The sequence below is a fragment of the Pongo abelii genome, chromosome 3, assembly GCF_028885655.2.
Source record: "Pongo abelii isolate AG06213 chromosome 3, NHGRI_mPonAbe1-v2.0_pri, whole genome shotgun sequence".
Lineage (NCBI taxonomy): Eukaryota > Metazoa > Chordata > Mammalia > Primates > Hominidae > Pongo > Pongo abelii.
In genome coordinates, this window is record NC_071988.2 from 16,885,597 (window position 1) to 16,899,537 (window position 13,941).

A 13,941-nucleotide genomic window follows, 5' to 3' on the forward strand; every position below is an offset into this window, starting at 1 on the left:
AAGTAATTATCAACCTTGTAAAAGAACATTTAGTTGTAGTAGTGTTTGGACCTCTAAATTTTAGCATACATAAAGCATTTATCCTGAAAATACAACAGTTTTCTCTCCCGCCTACTTATTGAACTAAATACAACGAATAATGCCATGTAACCTGTGTAACTTGAGAAGTTACATATGACTGAAAAAGTAACATTGCATATATGGATTACATCAGTATACATCAGAAATTATTTAACCTTGTGAGCCTGGCAGGATTCAACCCTTTTAACTTGCCCTTTTGTGGACCAGGATGAGAGCCACTTTGAGGAAAAAAAGGGATCAACATTTATTGAATGCCTATTATGTTCTAGCCACCTTCACATGTATTGTCTCATCTGAATTTTGCAAAAGCCAAGTAAGGTTGGTATGCTTCTCCTCATAGTAAACAGTAAAATCAAGACTCTGAGAGTTAAGTACAAATATGCCTGAGGTCATACAGTCACCTGCCTGGAAGTGGAATACAGCCCTTTCTGTTTTCCTTATGCTTGTCTACTAGCTCTCTGATGAGGCTGGAAAATCATCAGGAATTAAACTTATGGCCAGCTCATCAGAGGAGCATGCGGCATCCACAGGATACTCTGGTTGTTTTTTCTGTTGAAAAAATTACGAAGAGTTTTTTACATTGATGGGAAAGTTGGCTTATTTGGATTTATATTAGGTTGGTCAGATCTCTTCAACATTATTCTTTAATACACACCCTCTGCTCTGGACTGGTGTCTTATTCCACAAGTTCATGTGCACAGTCCTGTCTGTTCCTAAATGTTGTTCCCACATAGGGAACCCTTGCTCACCACTCTGCTTAACCAAACCTTTACCCATGCCTAATCCAATCTCACATCTCTCAACTTGATCTCAGTAAAACATTGCATTGGATTGTAAACTATTTGGGGTTCTCCACTATTGTTTCATGTCTAATGGTCTGATAACCCCCTCTAGATCAGAAGGAAAGGATGCTAACATTCTTTTCTCTGTGAAGATACGCACAGTGCTAAATACACAGTAATTACTCAAAAATTCAATAAACATTTATAAAAAGCCTGTTGTGAAACATCTGGAGCAGAGTGCTACTCTTCAGAATCACAAAAACATGACAGTCAAAAGGGAAGCTAGTCCACTCTGTGTAATGAATACGCCATCCCTAGTTTTAAGTATTACTTATAGTCCACATATTCAGATGTGAATCCTTATGTTTATAAACTATGCAACAGCTCTCTAATTCACTTGACATTTAACTATGGTTAGTTCATTTGAACTACATTACTCCTAAGCTTTCTCCAACTGTAGCTCTACAAGTCTTCCTATTAGCAATGAGGTTCAGGGTCTCATATTTAAGTGACTTGGTAGAGTTGGGAAATTGGAGCGTCCAGACTCCAGTAGATCTGTCCTTGCAACCTCAACCAACCAACTCATATGCCATTCAATAAGCCAAATCCGTTATATTCTGTTTTACCACCACTAACATCTAACTGCGTTCTCCCCAGAGTCCCAGTCCCACAGAATACAGTTTCAATTTGTATAAACAGATACTAGACAAAATGACAAACTACCAGGTAGCTTAGTAAGCATCAAAAGTAGTAAACCACTTTTTTGAAAAGTTAAAACAGATCTGACTAAAAAATAATATATTTAAACTATATGTGACAAAGAGATCCAAAATACAGTATTTTCTTACATATTAGAAATCATAACTGAATTTTGAAAAAATGTACATTAATTATTATTAAAATGTCCTCAGAGCCCTCATTTTTGTTTTTCAAGTTAGCAAAACTCAGATAAAGCCATTTCCTTCCTCCAAGGACTGCTAGTCTTCATATTTGTATTGCTTGTATTTTCAAAGCAAAAGTTTGATGTACACCTTTTTGAGAAACTCTAAAGCAAGCTATAAAAACACAATTATATTAATCAAGATAGCTTGGTAGGCAAGTATAGTAAGTATTAAACTCCAAAAAAGAAAATGAAGGCATAGAACAAATAATCATGGTCATAAATAAAAACAAATTTTGTTTTGTTATTTGACTAAGGTGTTTTCACCAGAGAAGAATACTTTAATAACTACATGATTTTCCTTTTCAAAAACATAACACGATTTTCTTAAGTAACTTTTCTAGAATGGTATACTATAAATTTGGGTACACAGATCCTACAGGTGCACAAAACTATACTTATGTATGGGAAGAAAATGTCAGTTTTGAAAAAAACCTGAATTTACTAATATACAGCTTGACATTTAATTCATATATACTTAAAAAACAGTGGATATGCAAAGTTTGGGCAGTACTGCTCTACAGAATTCTTAGAATACAGCTATCTTAGGAAGTGCTGGAACCAGGGGCATTAGAACATTACAGCTAGAAAGTACCTTTCTAGATATTTGCTTTTCGAGACAGCGTCTTGCTCTGTGGCCCAGGTTGGAGTGCAGTGGCACCATCATGGCTCACCGCAGCCTCCAACTCCTGTGCTCAAGCAATCCTTCTGCCTCAGCCTTCTGAGTAGCTGAGACTACAAGTGTGTGCCACCACACCCAAATAATTTTTAAATTTTTTTGAAGAGACAAGGTCTTGCTGTTTCCCAGGCTAGTCTCAAATTCCTGGCCTCAAGCAATCCTCCTGCCTCAGCCTCCCAAAACACTGGCATTACAGGCGTGAGCCATAACACTTGGCCAGATTTTATTTTTTTAAGAGAATAGGAAAACAAACTGCCCCTTTTTCGGGTCTTCTAAAACCAGATGTATGTGGACTAACATAAGAACCTGGTTCTCTGATTAGTACTTCAAGACTCTTCAATTTCATTTTCAACACCAGAGTCAATGAAATTATTTAACATTTACTGAATACCCATTAGAAAATGCTTTTGTGATATAAAGATGAGGAAGACACAGTCAGTGCTTTCAAAGAGTATGCAATATAGAGGATTTTCAAAAAATACTCCTTTATATTTGGAAATTAAAATTTTGACTAGTTAGGTTTAATGTCAGGAATTTGCCGTATAATCATACACATTTGTACGAAGTGAAAAGTAAATGTTCTCAACTTTTGATGCCATTTTTACACAGTTTGTCTTTTGCATTTTTAAAATAGATAATACATTTGCAAAATTAAAAACATCAATCAGCATGTAATCCCAGCACTACGGGAGGCTGAGGTAGGTGGATTGGTTGAGCCCAGGAGTTGGAGACCAGCCTGGCCAACATGGCAAAACCCTATCTCTACAAACAATACAAATATTGGTCCCAGCTACTTGGGAGGCTGAGGTGGGAGGATTGCTTGAGCCTGGGAGGTTAAGGCTGCAGTGCGCTGAGATTGTGCCATTGCACTCCAGCCTGGGCAACAGAGTGAGACCCTGTCTCAAAAAAAAAAAAAAAAAATCAGTGAAATATGTCATATAATGGAAAGAAGTCTGTCAGTGCTCCAAGCCCCTCTTCTGGGGCAACTATTGTTACCATTTTATTGTCTATTCTTCAGATAGTCCCCTCACATTGAAATATGTAGGTATCTGTGTTTCAACCCTCTCCTTGTGCACAATTCTACCGTTCTATATACTGTTCTGTATCTTGCTTTAAAATACGTATTTTGGATACTGTTTCATATGTGTACAATGAATACTCAATTCTTTTAACAGCTAAATAGAATTCTACTTTATGGATAAATCATAATTGATTTTATCAGTCCTCAATTGACAGAATTTTTGGCTGTTTTAATCTATTGCATAAAATAGCAATGATGCATTGAATATTCTTGCATGTGTTCAAGTATATCTATAGAGCTGACGAGGAGTAGAAAAGCTGGGTCAAAGGGTGCTTTTACATTTTTGATATTATCAAAGTGCCCTTCGGAGACTGTACCATTTTACACTTTGACCAACAATGTGTGAAAACGTCTTTCATTCCTCTTACTCTAACCAATAATGTATAATAAAACTTACAGATCTTTGAAAATCTGATGTTAAAAAGTGGCATACCATTGTTTTAATTTGCATTCCTCTTATGAATAAGGTTAAGCATATTTTAATGTTTTAGAAGCCATTTGTGTTCCCTTTTTATGTGTTCTTTGCCAATTAGTATAATCTTTTTCTTGTAGTTATGAAAATTAATCCTTTGTTCTATAGTGATTTGTGATCCCACTCTCCTCTCACCCTATCCAGTTTATTAGTTTATATCTGCTTATGGTGATTTTCTCAGGAATCCATTCTAAATTCTATGTCATCAGATTTATCACTCTTATGTCACGGCTTCTCTGTTTCATAAAATGATTAGAAAGCTGACAGCAGCAGCAGTTAAGTCATCTGAGAAGGTGACTTTATATATCTATATCCTGGATTCTAATGAAAGCTCAGCAATAGTATGTATACAGTGGTACCCTTGAGAGTAGAGTTGGGGAAAAAAATGTAAAGACCTGGGCTCAATTTCTGACAATAATCACAATAATAATGACCCTGGACAAGTAATCTTAACTTCCTGCCTCATTTTCTTCATAAAAAAAAAAAAGGCACTTTTGCTGCTTATCTTATAGAGTTGTTGTGACAATTTAATGAGAGCCAATTAGCATGCTTTAAAAACCATAAGGAGCTCTATACAAATACAAAGGCTTAGTTTTGCCGCATGTTTTGGTGAAAAGAGAAAGAAGTGGGAGAAGTGCTTATCATAAGTAAGGCCTCTTCTCTATCAAACTAGGAAACTAATGCAGGTGAGGGGTGAACAAGGGCAAGAGGAATCTGAAATGGTTATGTAGGCATCTAAGCCTATTTTTGATACTTTGGTAATCCCATGGACCCAAAGATAGATTCCATCTCCACCATCTGAATGGAAGTTTATAGAGTATGTGCATTTGCAAAGTGTGAAAGATTGAAATCTTTTTGGAATCATAGAAATCCAAAGAATTATTTGTGATTTAAATTAATGATTATTGATAAGTCTAATCTTCACAAAAGTAAAATTGTATCTAGCTCTAATAAGTTAAACTTGCATTACTGGAGATATGCAATGTTCATTTCTGTCATAGGGACAATAAACTTGAATGTTACCTAGCCGACTCTTGCAGGAAACAAATTTTGGTGCAACCAAGACAGGTCTGAAAATATCACTTACAGAACAGTAGCTACGTACCAGGGAGTGTGCTAAAAGCGTGATTTAAAAAATTTTTTTTTTAAACAATACATTCAGTCCTAACAACTATTCATTGAAGCTCACAGAAGTAAAATGACTTATCCAAGCCACATAACTAGTAAATGGAAGTCTCCAGGGCCTATGATCTATTACCTTGTACTGCATACTAACTCTTGGATTGTTCTAATTCTGTTATGATTCTCCATGTTAATACCCATTTTGCTATTCTTCAGAATGCTTAACATGTGAGATTAGTGGACAAGTGTATGGTTTATAGGTTTCAAACAGAAAGATATGCCTAAGGCTATAGTTGTAACCCTATCCAGGAGAGTTAAATATTTAATGCATGAAGTTTCCTCATGGCATTAACTAAATAAGTAGCAGCTACTCATATCCTTCAATTCCTGAAAGAGGAGAATAATGTTAGGGCATAGACTGACATGTTTTTGAGCGCTAACAGAGTATTCTTTAGGTCAAGAGTTTCAGGGAACACAAGTTCATCTTCTCAAAGGGAGAAGTCAGCTGTATCACAGATAAACTGGGCTCTGGTACAGGATTTGGACTTGGAATAGTTAATGTACTTGACACCGTCAAATCTGAACTCATCTATTTAACTCCAAATTCTGGATGACGGCTTACTTTCTTCTGGAATGGTGTCTTCTAAATGTTACTAGAGTAAAAATTTACTGACTAGCTATTATGGCTCAGCTCTGTCCTACAGATTGATGTCTCCACAAATCTATCCAAATATCACGATAGGTTTGTTAAGTGCCGAACCTAGATGAGAGAACCTTCGTGAAGGTCACTTATCCTTTCTTCTAACCCTCAAGCAGTACTTACTTAACATATTAGGAGTATTTAAAAAAGTGATGGTATCTATCTTTAAGGGTTTTGCAGCTTGGTAAGGAGGCAGAGTGAGAAAGTATTCATAAATTACCAGAATAAAACAGCAGCACGCAATAAATATACAGGAGTAACTAAGGACTAAGGGATTACAGAGAAGGGAAAGATTAATCCCAGCACAGCGGGGAGACAAGGGGAAGAAACATTCGATAACGGTCTTTAGGGATAAGGATGTTGGTAAGCTGGGGCAGAAGGAAGATTTGTAGAGCTCGAGTTCTGATCCTGAGTCCAATCACTGGCCAGCTAAATGCACATTTCTTAAACTTTCTAAGCTTCAATGAAGATAATGAAAGTCACTACCTTTTATAGGTAATGGGATTGTTAAATGAATTTGTGTAAAGCACTTGGCATAGAGAATAGAATGCACATAAAATGCCTGGCATTTCGACTGGACACATAATAAGGACACAATAAATGTGAGTTAATGTTAGTACTATTAACAAAACATAAGACAATCAAAGATACCCGTGCTTTCACTGGGGATAAAATATGGCAAATATGTGTATGATTTGTTTCTGCACTGTACCGTATTAGGTTATTCCTGTAATTCTCATAATCAGATATAATGATTAAATTTGTGTAGACAGATAATACAATAGTTTAATTTTGAGTCCCTGGGCTTAAGGGAGATCAAAATATCTAGCCAGGTAAACACAGTTTGTAAGGGTGACCATGAGGTCTAAAATTTGAATAAATCCTTTCTTTTGGTTGGTAAACAGGTAAGTTTAGATTGCAATTGCTTTTTTAAAAAAAAAACAACTTAGTTTTTCTCAAAAATCTTCCTCTGGTAGGATACTGATGAATTTAAAGGCTTTGGTAGATTAAGTAGAAGATTTTATAGACTTTTTCTCTACTTGCTTGTGATTACTGTGAGTATTTGGAGTAGAAGAACATGATGGTTAAGAACCAGACTCTGAAGACCAACGGTCTTGGGTTATAATCCTAGATTTGCAATTTGATACAGCCTATTTTAGGAAAATTATTTATATTAACTTTGTTTTGAATATAAAAGTGACACAAAGATTGGCACTCTGGTGCATAGTGTGTGCTTAATAACTAGTAAGTGTTATGACCATTAGAGCAAACTATGGCAGTCAATAATTCACAAGAAAACATTTAGAATAAAAAAATAGTTTTCTCCTGAGAAATAGGAGAGCCACCTGAATTTTTAATTGAATGGAAATGAAGGAAATTATAGTCGGATTAAGAGCAGAGAACCAACAGTCTTCAGAAATTAATGAACACTGTTTGCACTGTTACGCAATTTACAAATGACCCTTGGCCACGTAGGAACAAAAAAAGACTCCCTGAATTTCTATAATAAGGTATTCAAATACCCAATAAATATATAAATATGATTCAGCTACATTTATACAAAGAATAAAAATAGGAAATTTTAGTAATGTGAAATTAAAAACAATTAACAAGTTGTTGATCTAAAACACTGCCAACCAACTGTAAAAGACTGCAGAAACTGACATGGTTTATAACGTTCTGAAACCCTGTTTGCATCTATCTGCCTTCTCAAGAACTTATCAATGATCATAATCCTTTTTTTGATATACTATCAATATCAAATTGATTGCATTAATAGTCCCAACTCTTTACTCATCCTTAAATTTACTTTCTTTGCCCTATAATTTTGCAGTGTCTTCCCATTCTGCCTTACCCACGTGATTTGCTCTGGCCAACAGGATCTTAGCAAATATGATGGAAGCTGAAGCTTGAGAAAAATTGCTTGGGCAAACCTGCTGAGTTAGTGTGAGGGACACATGGAGCAGAGATAAATGTCTCACCTGACAGTCAGCTAACACCAGGACATATGAGGGAGCCCAGCCAAGATCAGAAGAACATCCTAGCCTATCTGCCAACCACAGACTCATGAATGAAATAAAAACTGCTTATTTATTTAAGCTAATAAATGTTGGGGTAGTTTGTAATATAGCATTATTGTGGCAATACATAAACCACCTCTTCTCAATTGGATCCTCACCATGATGCTTAAAAAAGTACAAGGTCTCTCATTCTTTATAAAATAAACAACTTTACTCAATCTTTCATTTTCCTCAAGATAACAGTTTTATAAGTAGATTACTTTAAGCAGTTATCTTATACTTGCTATCACGATTTCCTTAGCTCCTCATTCCTTAAGCGATTCCAGTATGGCTTCCAGTGCTTTTACTCCATTAAAATAGCACTTAGTAAAGCCATGAATGACACTCACATTGATAATACCAATGAATTTTAGTTTTTACCTCCTTGGCAGCATTCAATATTGTTGACCATTTATTCTGCAATGGACTTGTGTTTCTCCTAAATTCGTATGTCAAAGCTCTAACCCTGAAGGTGACTGTATTTGGGGACAGGACCTTTAGGAGGTAAGTAAGGTCATAAGAGTGAAGCTCTAATCTGATGACACTGGTGTTCCTGTAAGAGGAGGAAGGGATACCAGAGGGTCCTCTCTGCCATGTGAGGAAACAGCAAGAAGGTGGTTATCTGCAAGCTATCTATCAGCTTGCAAACCAAACCTGCTGGACCTTGATCTTGGACTTTCCAGCCTCCAAAACTTTGAGAAAATAATTTTCTGTGGTTTAAGCCATGCAGTCTATGTTATTTTGTTGTGGTAGCCCAAGGAGACTAAAGCACCCTCTTTCATGAAACTAACTTCTTTTGGCTTTTGAGACAAAACACACTTTCCTTTCGCCTCTTCCATCCCAAGTCATCCTACTTTACTTGGGTAATAAAAGTTGGAATTTCTCAAGGATGAGTCCTAGTCTTTCTTTTCTCCTTTATTCTACACAGTCTCTTTGGGGGTTCTTCATCCCTACTCACAGTTTCAGTCATCAATGATATCCTAGATGTCTCAATTCCATTCACAGGTTATGCATTACTTATTCAGAAAGGATTTCCCTGACAACTCAACCTAAAGTAGCTCCCCCTAGAAACTCCTATCATGCAATTTCATTAACACAATTTATCACTGCTTTGTTTTCTATGATTGTTTTCCTCTCTTACTAAAATACAGACTGGTGAGAATAGAGATCCTTGTTAGTCTTGTTCAGCATTTTATCTGCAGTACTTGGCACATAGAAACTGGACAAATATTTGCTGAAAGAAAAAATACGATTTCTGCTTCTGGCCATGATGAAGTAACAGGGTAGCAGGGACCAGATATGTGGCTTACTGCCTGGAGAGTTTTCAGGCTGCATGATACGGAGAGAACCCCAACAGGCTTGGAAATATTACTGAGTTGGGGAGACAGTGACTGGAGTTCACGAAGTCCCAGGTGACTAGAATCTGTGGGTTAGAGTATACGAGAGACATGGGGGTGGGGGGAGAAAGGAGAGAGAAGGAGACAGAGAGATCTGCAGAGGATTTTCCTTGGGTTAAAGATGAATGCTGATCAGTGGATAAGTATTTCCCAAGTCTGTGAAAAGAATCAATGAAAAGGACCAGGTAATAATTTTCTGGAGGCTATATACAACTGGATATAACTGACCTTCTGACACATGGAGCATTTGGTAAAGTCCTCAGGTGGGTATTGGATTGCCTCTATAGTGAGGTCAACTTAGCCCTACAGCAGGGCTTCTTAACATCAGCTTCACTAACATTTGGGACCAGATAATTCTTTGTTTTGGGGGGGCTGTGCTAGACATTGTAGAATTTTTAGTAGCATCCCTAGGCTTTATCCATTAGATGCCAATAGCACCTTCTAAATGTAACAGTACAAAATGTCTCTGTATATGACCAAATATCCTCTATGAGGCAAAATCATCCCTGGTTGTAAAACTACTGTCTGAGATTAAAGGGTGTTCTGGCTCTGCCCAACAATGCTTAAGACATGAAAGAATCAAAATATTTCTCACTAAGTTAACAGTGTCCCAGAACAGAGCCCAAGAACATTTAACATTACAAAAATTCCAGCTCATAATAATATAAAATTCACAATGTCTGGTATCCCACTGAAAATTACCATGCATGCATGCATACATGCAAAAAAATATATGATCCATAATGAGGGGAAAAATCATTAAAGAAATAGATAAATAAATAACACAGATTGTGAAATTGGTACATGAGGATGTTAATGGAGATATTTTAAATACACTTCATGAGTTCAAGAAGTTGAAAGCATGAGCACGACGTGGACAAATATGGTAGATATAAAGAATACTGAATTTGAACTTCCAGAGTTGACAAACCATTTATAAAATAAAAAATATCCTAGATGGTATTAATAGCAGATTAAACAATGCCAAAGAAATGATTAGTGAACTTAAAAACGTAGGAATAGTAATATGCAGAATTAAAATAAGGAGAGAAAAAAAAAAACTAAACGAAAGTGAATTGAGTATCAGTGACCTGTGGGATAAATACATGTGATTTATATTCCAGAAGGAGAGGAGAGTGGAGAGGGACAGAAATATATTTAAAGAAACTGGCCAGGCGCAGTGGCTTACGCCTGTAATCCCAGCTCTTTGGGAGGCCGAGGCAGGCGGATCACCTGAGGTCAGGAGTTCGAGACCAGCCTGACGTGGAGAAACCCTGTCTTTACTAAAAAAAAAGAAAATACAAAATTAGCCAGGCATGGTGGGGCATGCCTGTAATCCCAGCTACTTGGGAGACTGAGGCAGGAGAATTGCTTGAACCAGGGAGGCGGAGGTTGCGGTGAGCCAAGATCGCGCCATTGCCCTCCAGCCTAGGCAGCAAGAGCGAAATTCCATCTCAAAAAAATAATAATAATAATAAAAATGGCTAAAAAATGTCTAAATGTGATTAAAAATATAAACTGACATATTCAAGGAGTTCAACAAACTCCAAGCAGAGAAAACATAAAGGCAACCATGCCAAGCCCTTTCATAATCAACCTGTTGATAACCAGTGATAAAGAGAAAATCTTAAAAGCATCTGGTGGAAAAAAGAACATACAGAGGAGCAAATATAAGAATGCCATACCCATCTTCTGAAACAATACAAGAAGCAAGTAGAACAATATCTGTAAAGTACAGTCTCTGGCTTAGGATAATTTAACTTAGAATTTTTCAACTTTACAGTGGTGTGAAAGTGATAGGCATTTAGCAGAAACCATGCTTTGAGTACCCATACAACCATTCTGTTTTTCAATGTCAGTATTCCGTAAGTTACATGAGATAGTCAACATTTTATTGTACAACAGGCTTTGTGTTTAATGGTTTTGCCTAGCTGTAGGCTAATGTAAATGTTCTGAGGACATTTAGGGTAGATGAGGCTAGGCTACGATGTTAGATAGGTTAAGTGTGTTAAATGAACTTTTGACCTACAGTATTTTCAACTTACAAGGGTTTATCGGGAAGTAGCCCCATCATAAGTTGAGAAGCATCAGTACTAAGAGAAAAATATGGTCAAATCTGATATCCATATTCAGGAAAAACATATTTTAAAAAATGTGATATACAGACTTTTATAGACACACAAAGGCAGAGTGAATTAATCAACAGCAGACCTGCACTACAAGAAATGCTAAAGGAGTTCATTCAGGTAGAAGGAAAGATATCGGATAGAAATCTGGATCTGTACACAAGAATGAGGAGCACTAGAAATGATAAATTCATGGGGAAAATACTTATTTTCCTATTTAAAAAATCTCTGAATGATAACTGTGTAAAGAAAAAATAGGAACAATGTACTATGAGGTTTATAACATTTACAGAAGTAAAAGCACAAAGACTTGAAAAAGAAATGCAAATGTATGGTTGTAACAACTTCAGTAAAGTTTCAGGATACAAAATCAATGTACAAAAATCAGCAGCATTTCTATACACCAAGAACCGTCCAAGCTGAGAACCAAATCAAGAAAGCAATCCCATTCACAATAGCCACAAAAGAATAAAATTTGTAGGAATTTATTCTTCATTCTTAGGTACGGCTAACTGGAGAGGTGAAAGATCTCTACAAGGAGAATTACAAAACACTGTTCAAAGAAATCAGAGATGACACAAACAAATGGGAAAACATTCCATGATTATGGGTAAGAAAAATCAATATTGGGATAAGAAAAATCAATATTGGGCCATATTGCCAAAAGAATTTTAGAGATTCAATGCTATTCCTATCAGACTGCCAATGACATTCATATGGAACCAACAAAGAACGTGAATAGCCAAGGCAATCCTAAATAAAAAGAACAAAGCTGGAGGCATCACATTACCTGAGTTCGAATCACACTACGAGGCTACTGTATTAGTCCATTTTCACACTGTTGATAGAGACATACCCGAGACTGGGCAATTTACAAAGGAAAGAGGCTTAATGGAGAACCTACAGTTTCACATGGCTGCGGAAGCCTCACAATCATGGCGAAAGGTGAAAGGCACGTCTCACATGGTGGCAGACAAGAGAGCTTGTGCCGGAAAACTTCCCCTTGTAATAACCATCAGATTTTGTGAGACTTACTATCACAAGAAGAGCATGTGAAAGACCTGCCCCCATGATTCAATTACCTCCCAGCAGGTCCCTCCCACAACACATGGGAATTCAAGATAAGATTTGAATGGGGACACAGCTAAACCATATCATTCTGCTCCTGGTCCCTCCCAAATCTCATATCCTCACATTTCAAAACCAATCATGCCTTCCCAACAGTCCCCCACAGTCTTAACTCATTTCAGCATTAATTCAAAAGTCCACAGTCCAAAGTCTCATCTGAGACAAGGCAAGTCACTTCTGCCTATGAGCCTGTAAAATCAAAAGCAAGTTAGTTACTTCCTAGATACAATGAGGGTAGAGGCATTGAGTAAATACAGCCATTCCAAATTGGAGTCATTGGCCAAAACACAGGGGCTACAGGCCCGATGCAATTCCAAAATCCAGCAGGGCAGTAAAATCTTAAAGCTCTAAAATGATCTCCTTTGACTCCATGTCTCACATCCAGGTCACGTTGATGTAAGAGGTGGGTTATCATGGTCTTGGGCAGCTCCGCCCCCATAGCTTTGCAGGGTATAGCACCACCGCCGGTTGCTTTCATGGGATGGCTTTGAGTGTCTGAGGCTTTTCCAGGTGTATGGTGCAAGCTTTTGGTGGATCTACCATTCTGGGGTCTGGAGGACGATGGCCCTCTTCTCACAGCTCCACTAGGCAGTGCCCCAGTAGGGACTCTGTGTGGGGGCTCTGACTCCACATTTCCCTTCTGCACTGCCCTAGCAAAGGTTCTCCATGAGGGCCCTGCCCTTGCAGCAATCTTTTGCCTGGGCATCCAGGCGTTTCCACATATCTTCTGAAATCTAGGCAGAGGTTCCCAATCCTCAATTCTTGACTTCTGTGCACCCGCAGTGTCAACAGCATGTGGTAGCCGCCAAGGCATTGGGGCTTCCACCCTCTGAAACAACAGCCTGAGCTGTACCTTGGCCCCTTTTAGTCACAGCTGGAGTGGCTGGGACACAGGGCACCAAGTCTCTAGACTGCACACAGCACGGGGACCCTGGGCCTGGCTCACGAAATCACTTTCTCCTAGGCCTCTGGGCCTGTGATGGGAGGGGCTGCTGTGAAGACCTCTGCCATGCCTTGGAGACATTTTCCCCGTTGGCTTGGAGATTAACATGTGGCTCCTCATTAGTTATGCAAATTTCTGTAGCCGGCTTGAATTTCTCCTCAGAAAATGGGTCTTTCTTTTCTATCAAATTGTCGGGCTGCAAATTTTCCAAACTTTAATGCTCTGCTTCCTTTATAAAACTGAATGCCTTTAACAGCACCCGTTTCCTCTTGAATGCTTTGCTGCTTAGAAATTTCTTCCGCCATATACCCTAAATCATCTCTCTCAAGTTCAAAGTTCCATAAATCTCTAGGGCAGGGGCAAAATGTTGCCAGTCTCTTTGCTAAAACATAACAAGAGTCACCTTTGCTCCAGTTTCCAACAAGTTCCT

The 13,941-nt window shown here is 37.8% G+C and overlaps 1 protein-coding gene across 11 annotated transcripts in view; it reads right to left on the minus strand.

The window, feature by feature from the left end:
- The window catches only part of LCORL (ligand dependent nuclear receptor corepressor like), a 178,597-nt gene that overhangs the window by 2,729 nt on the left and 161,927 nt on the right, over positions 1-13,941 (minus strand). The window lies entirely within an intron of this gene.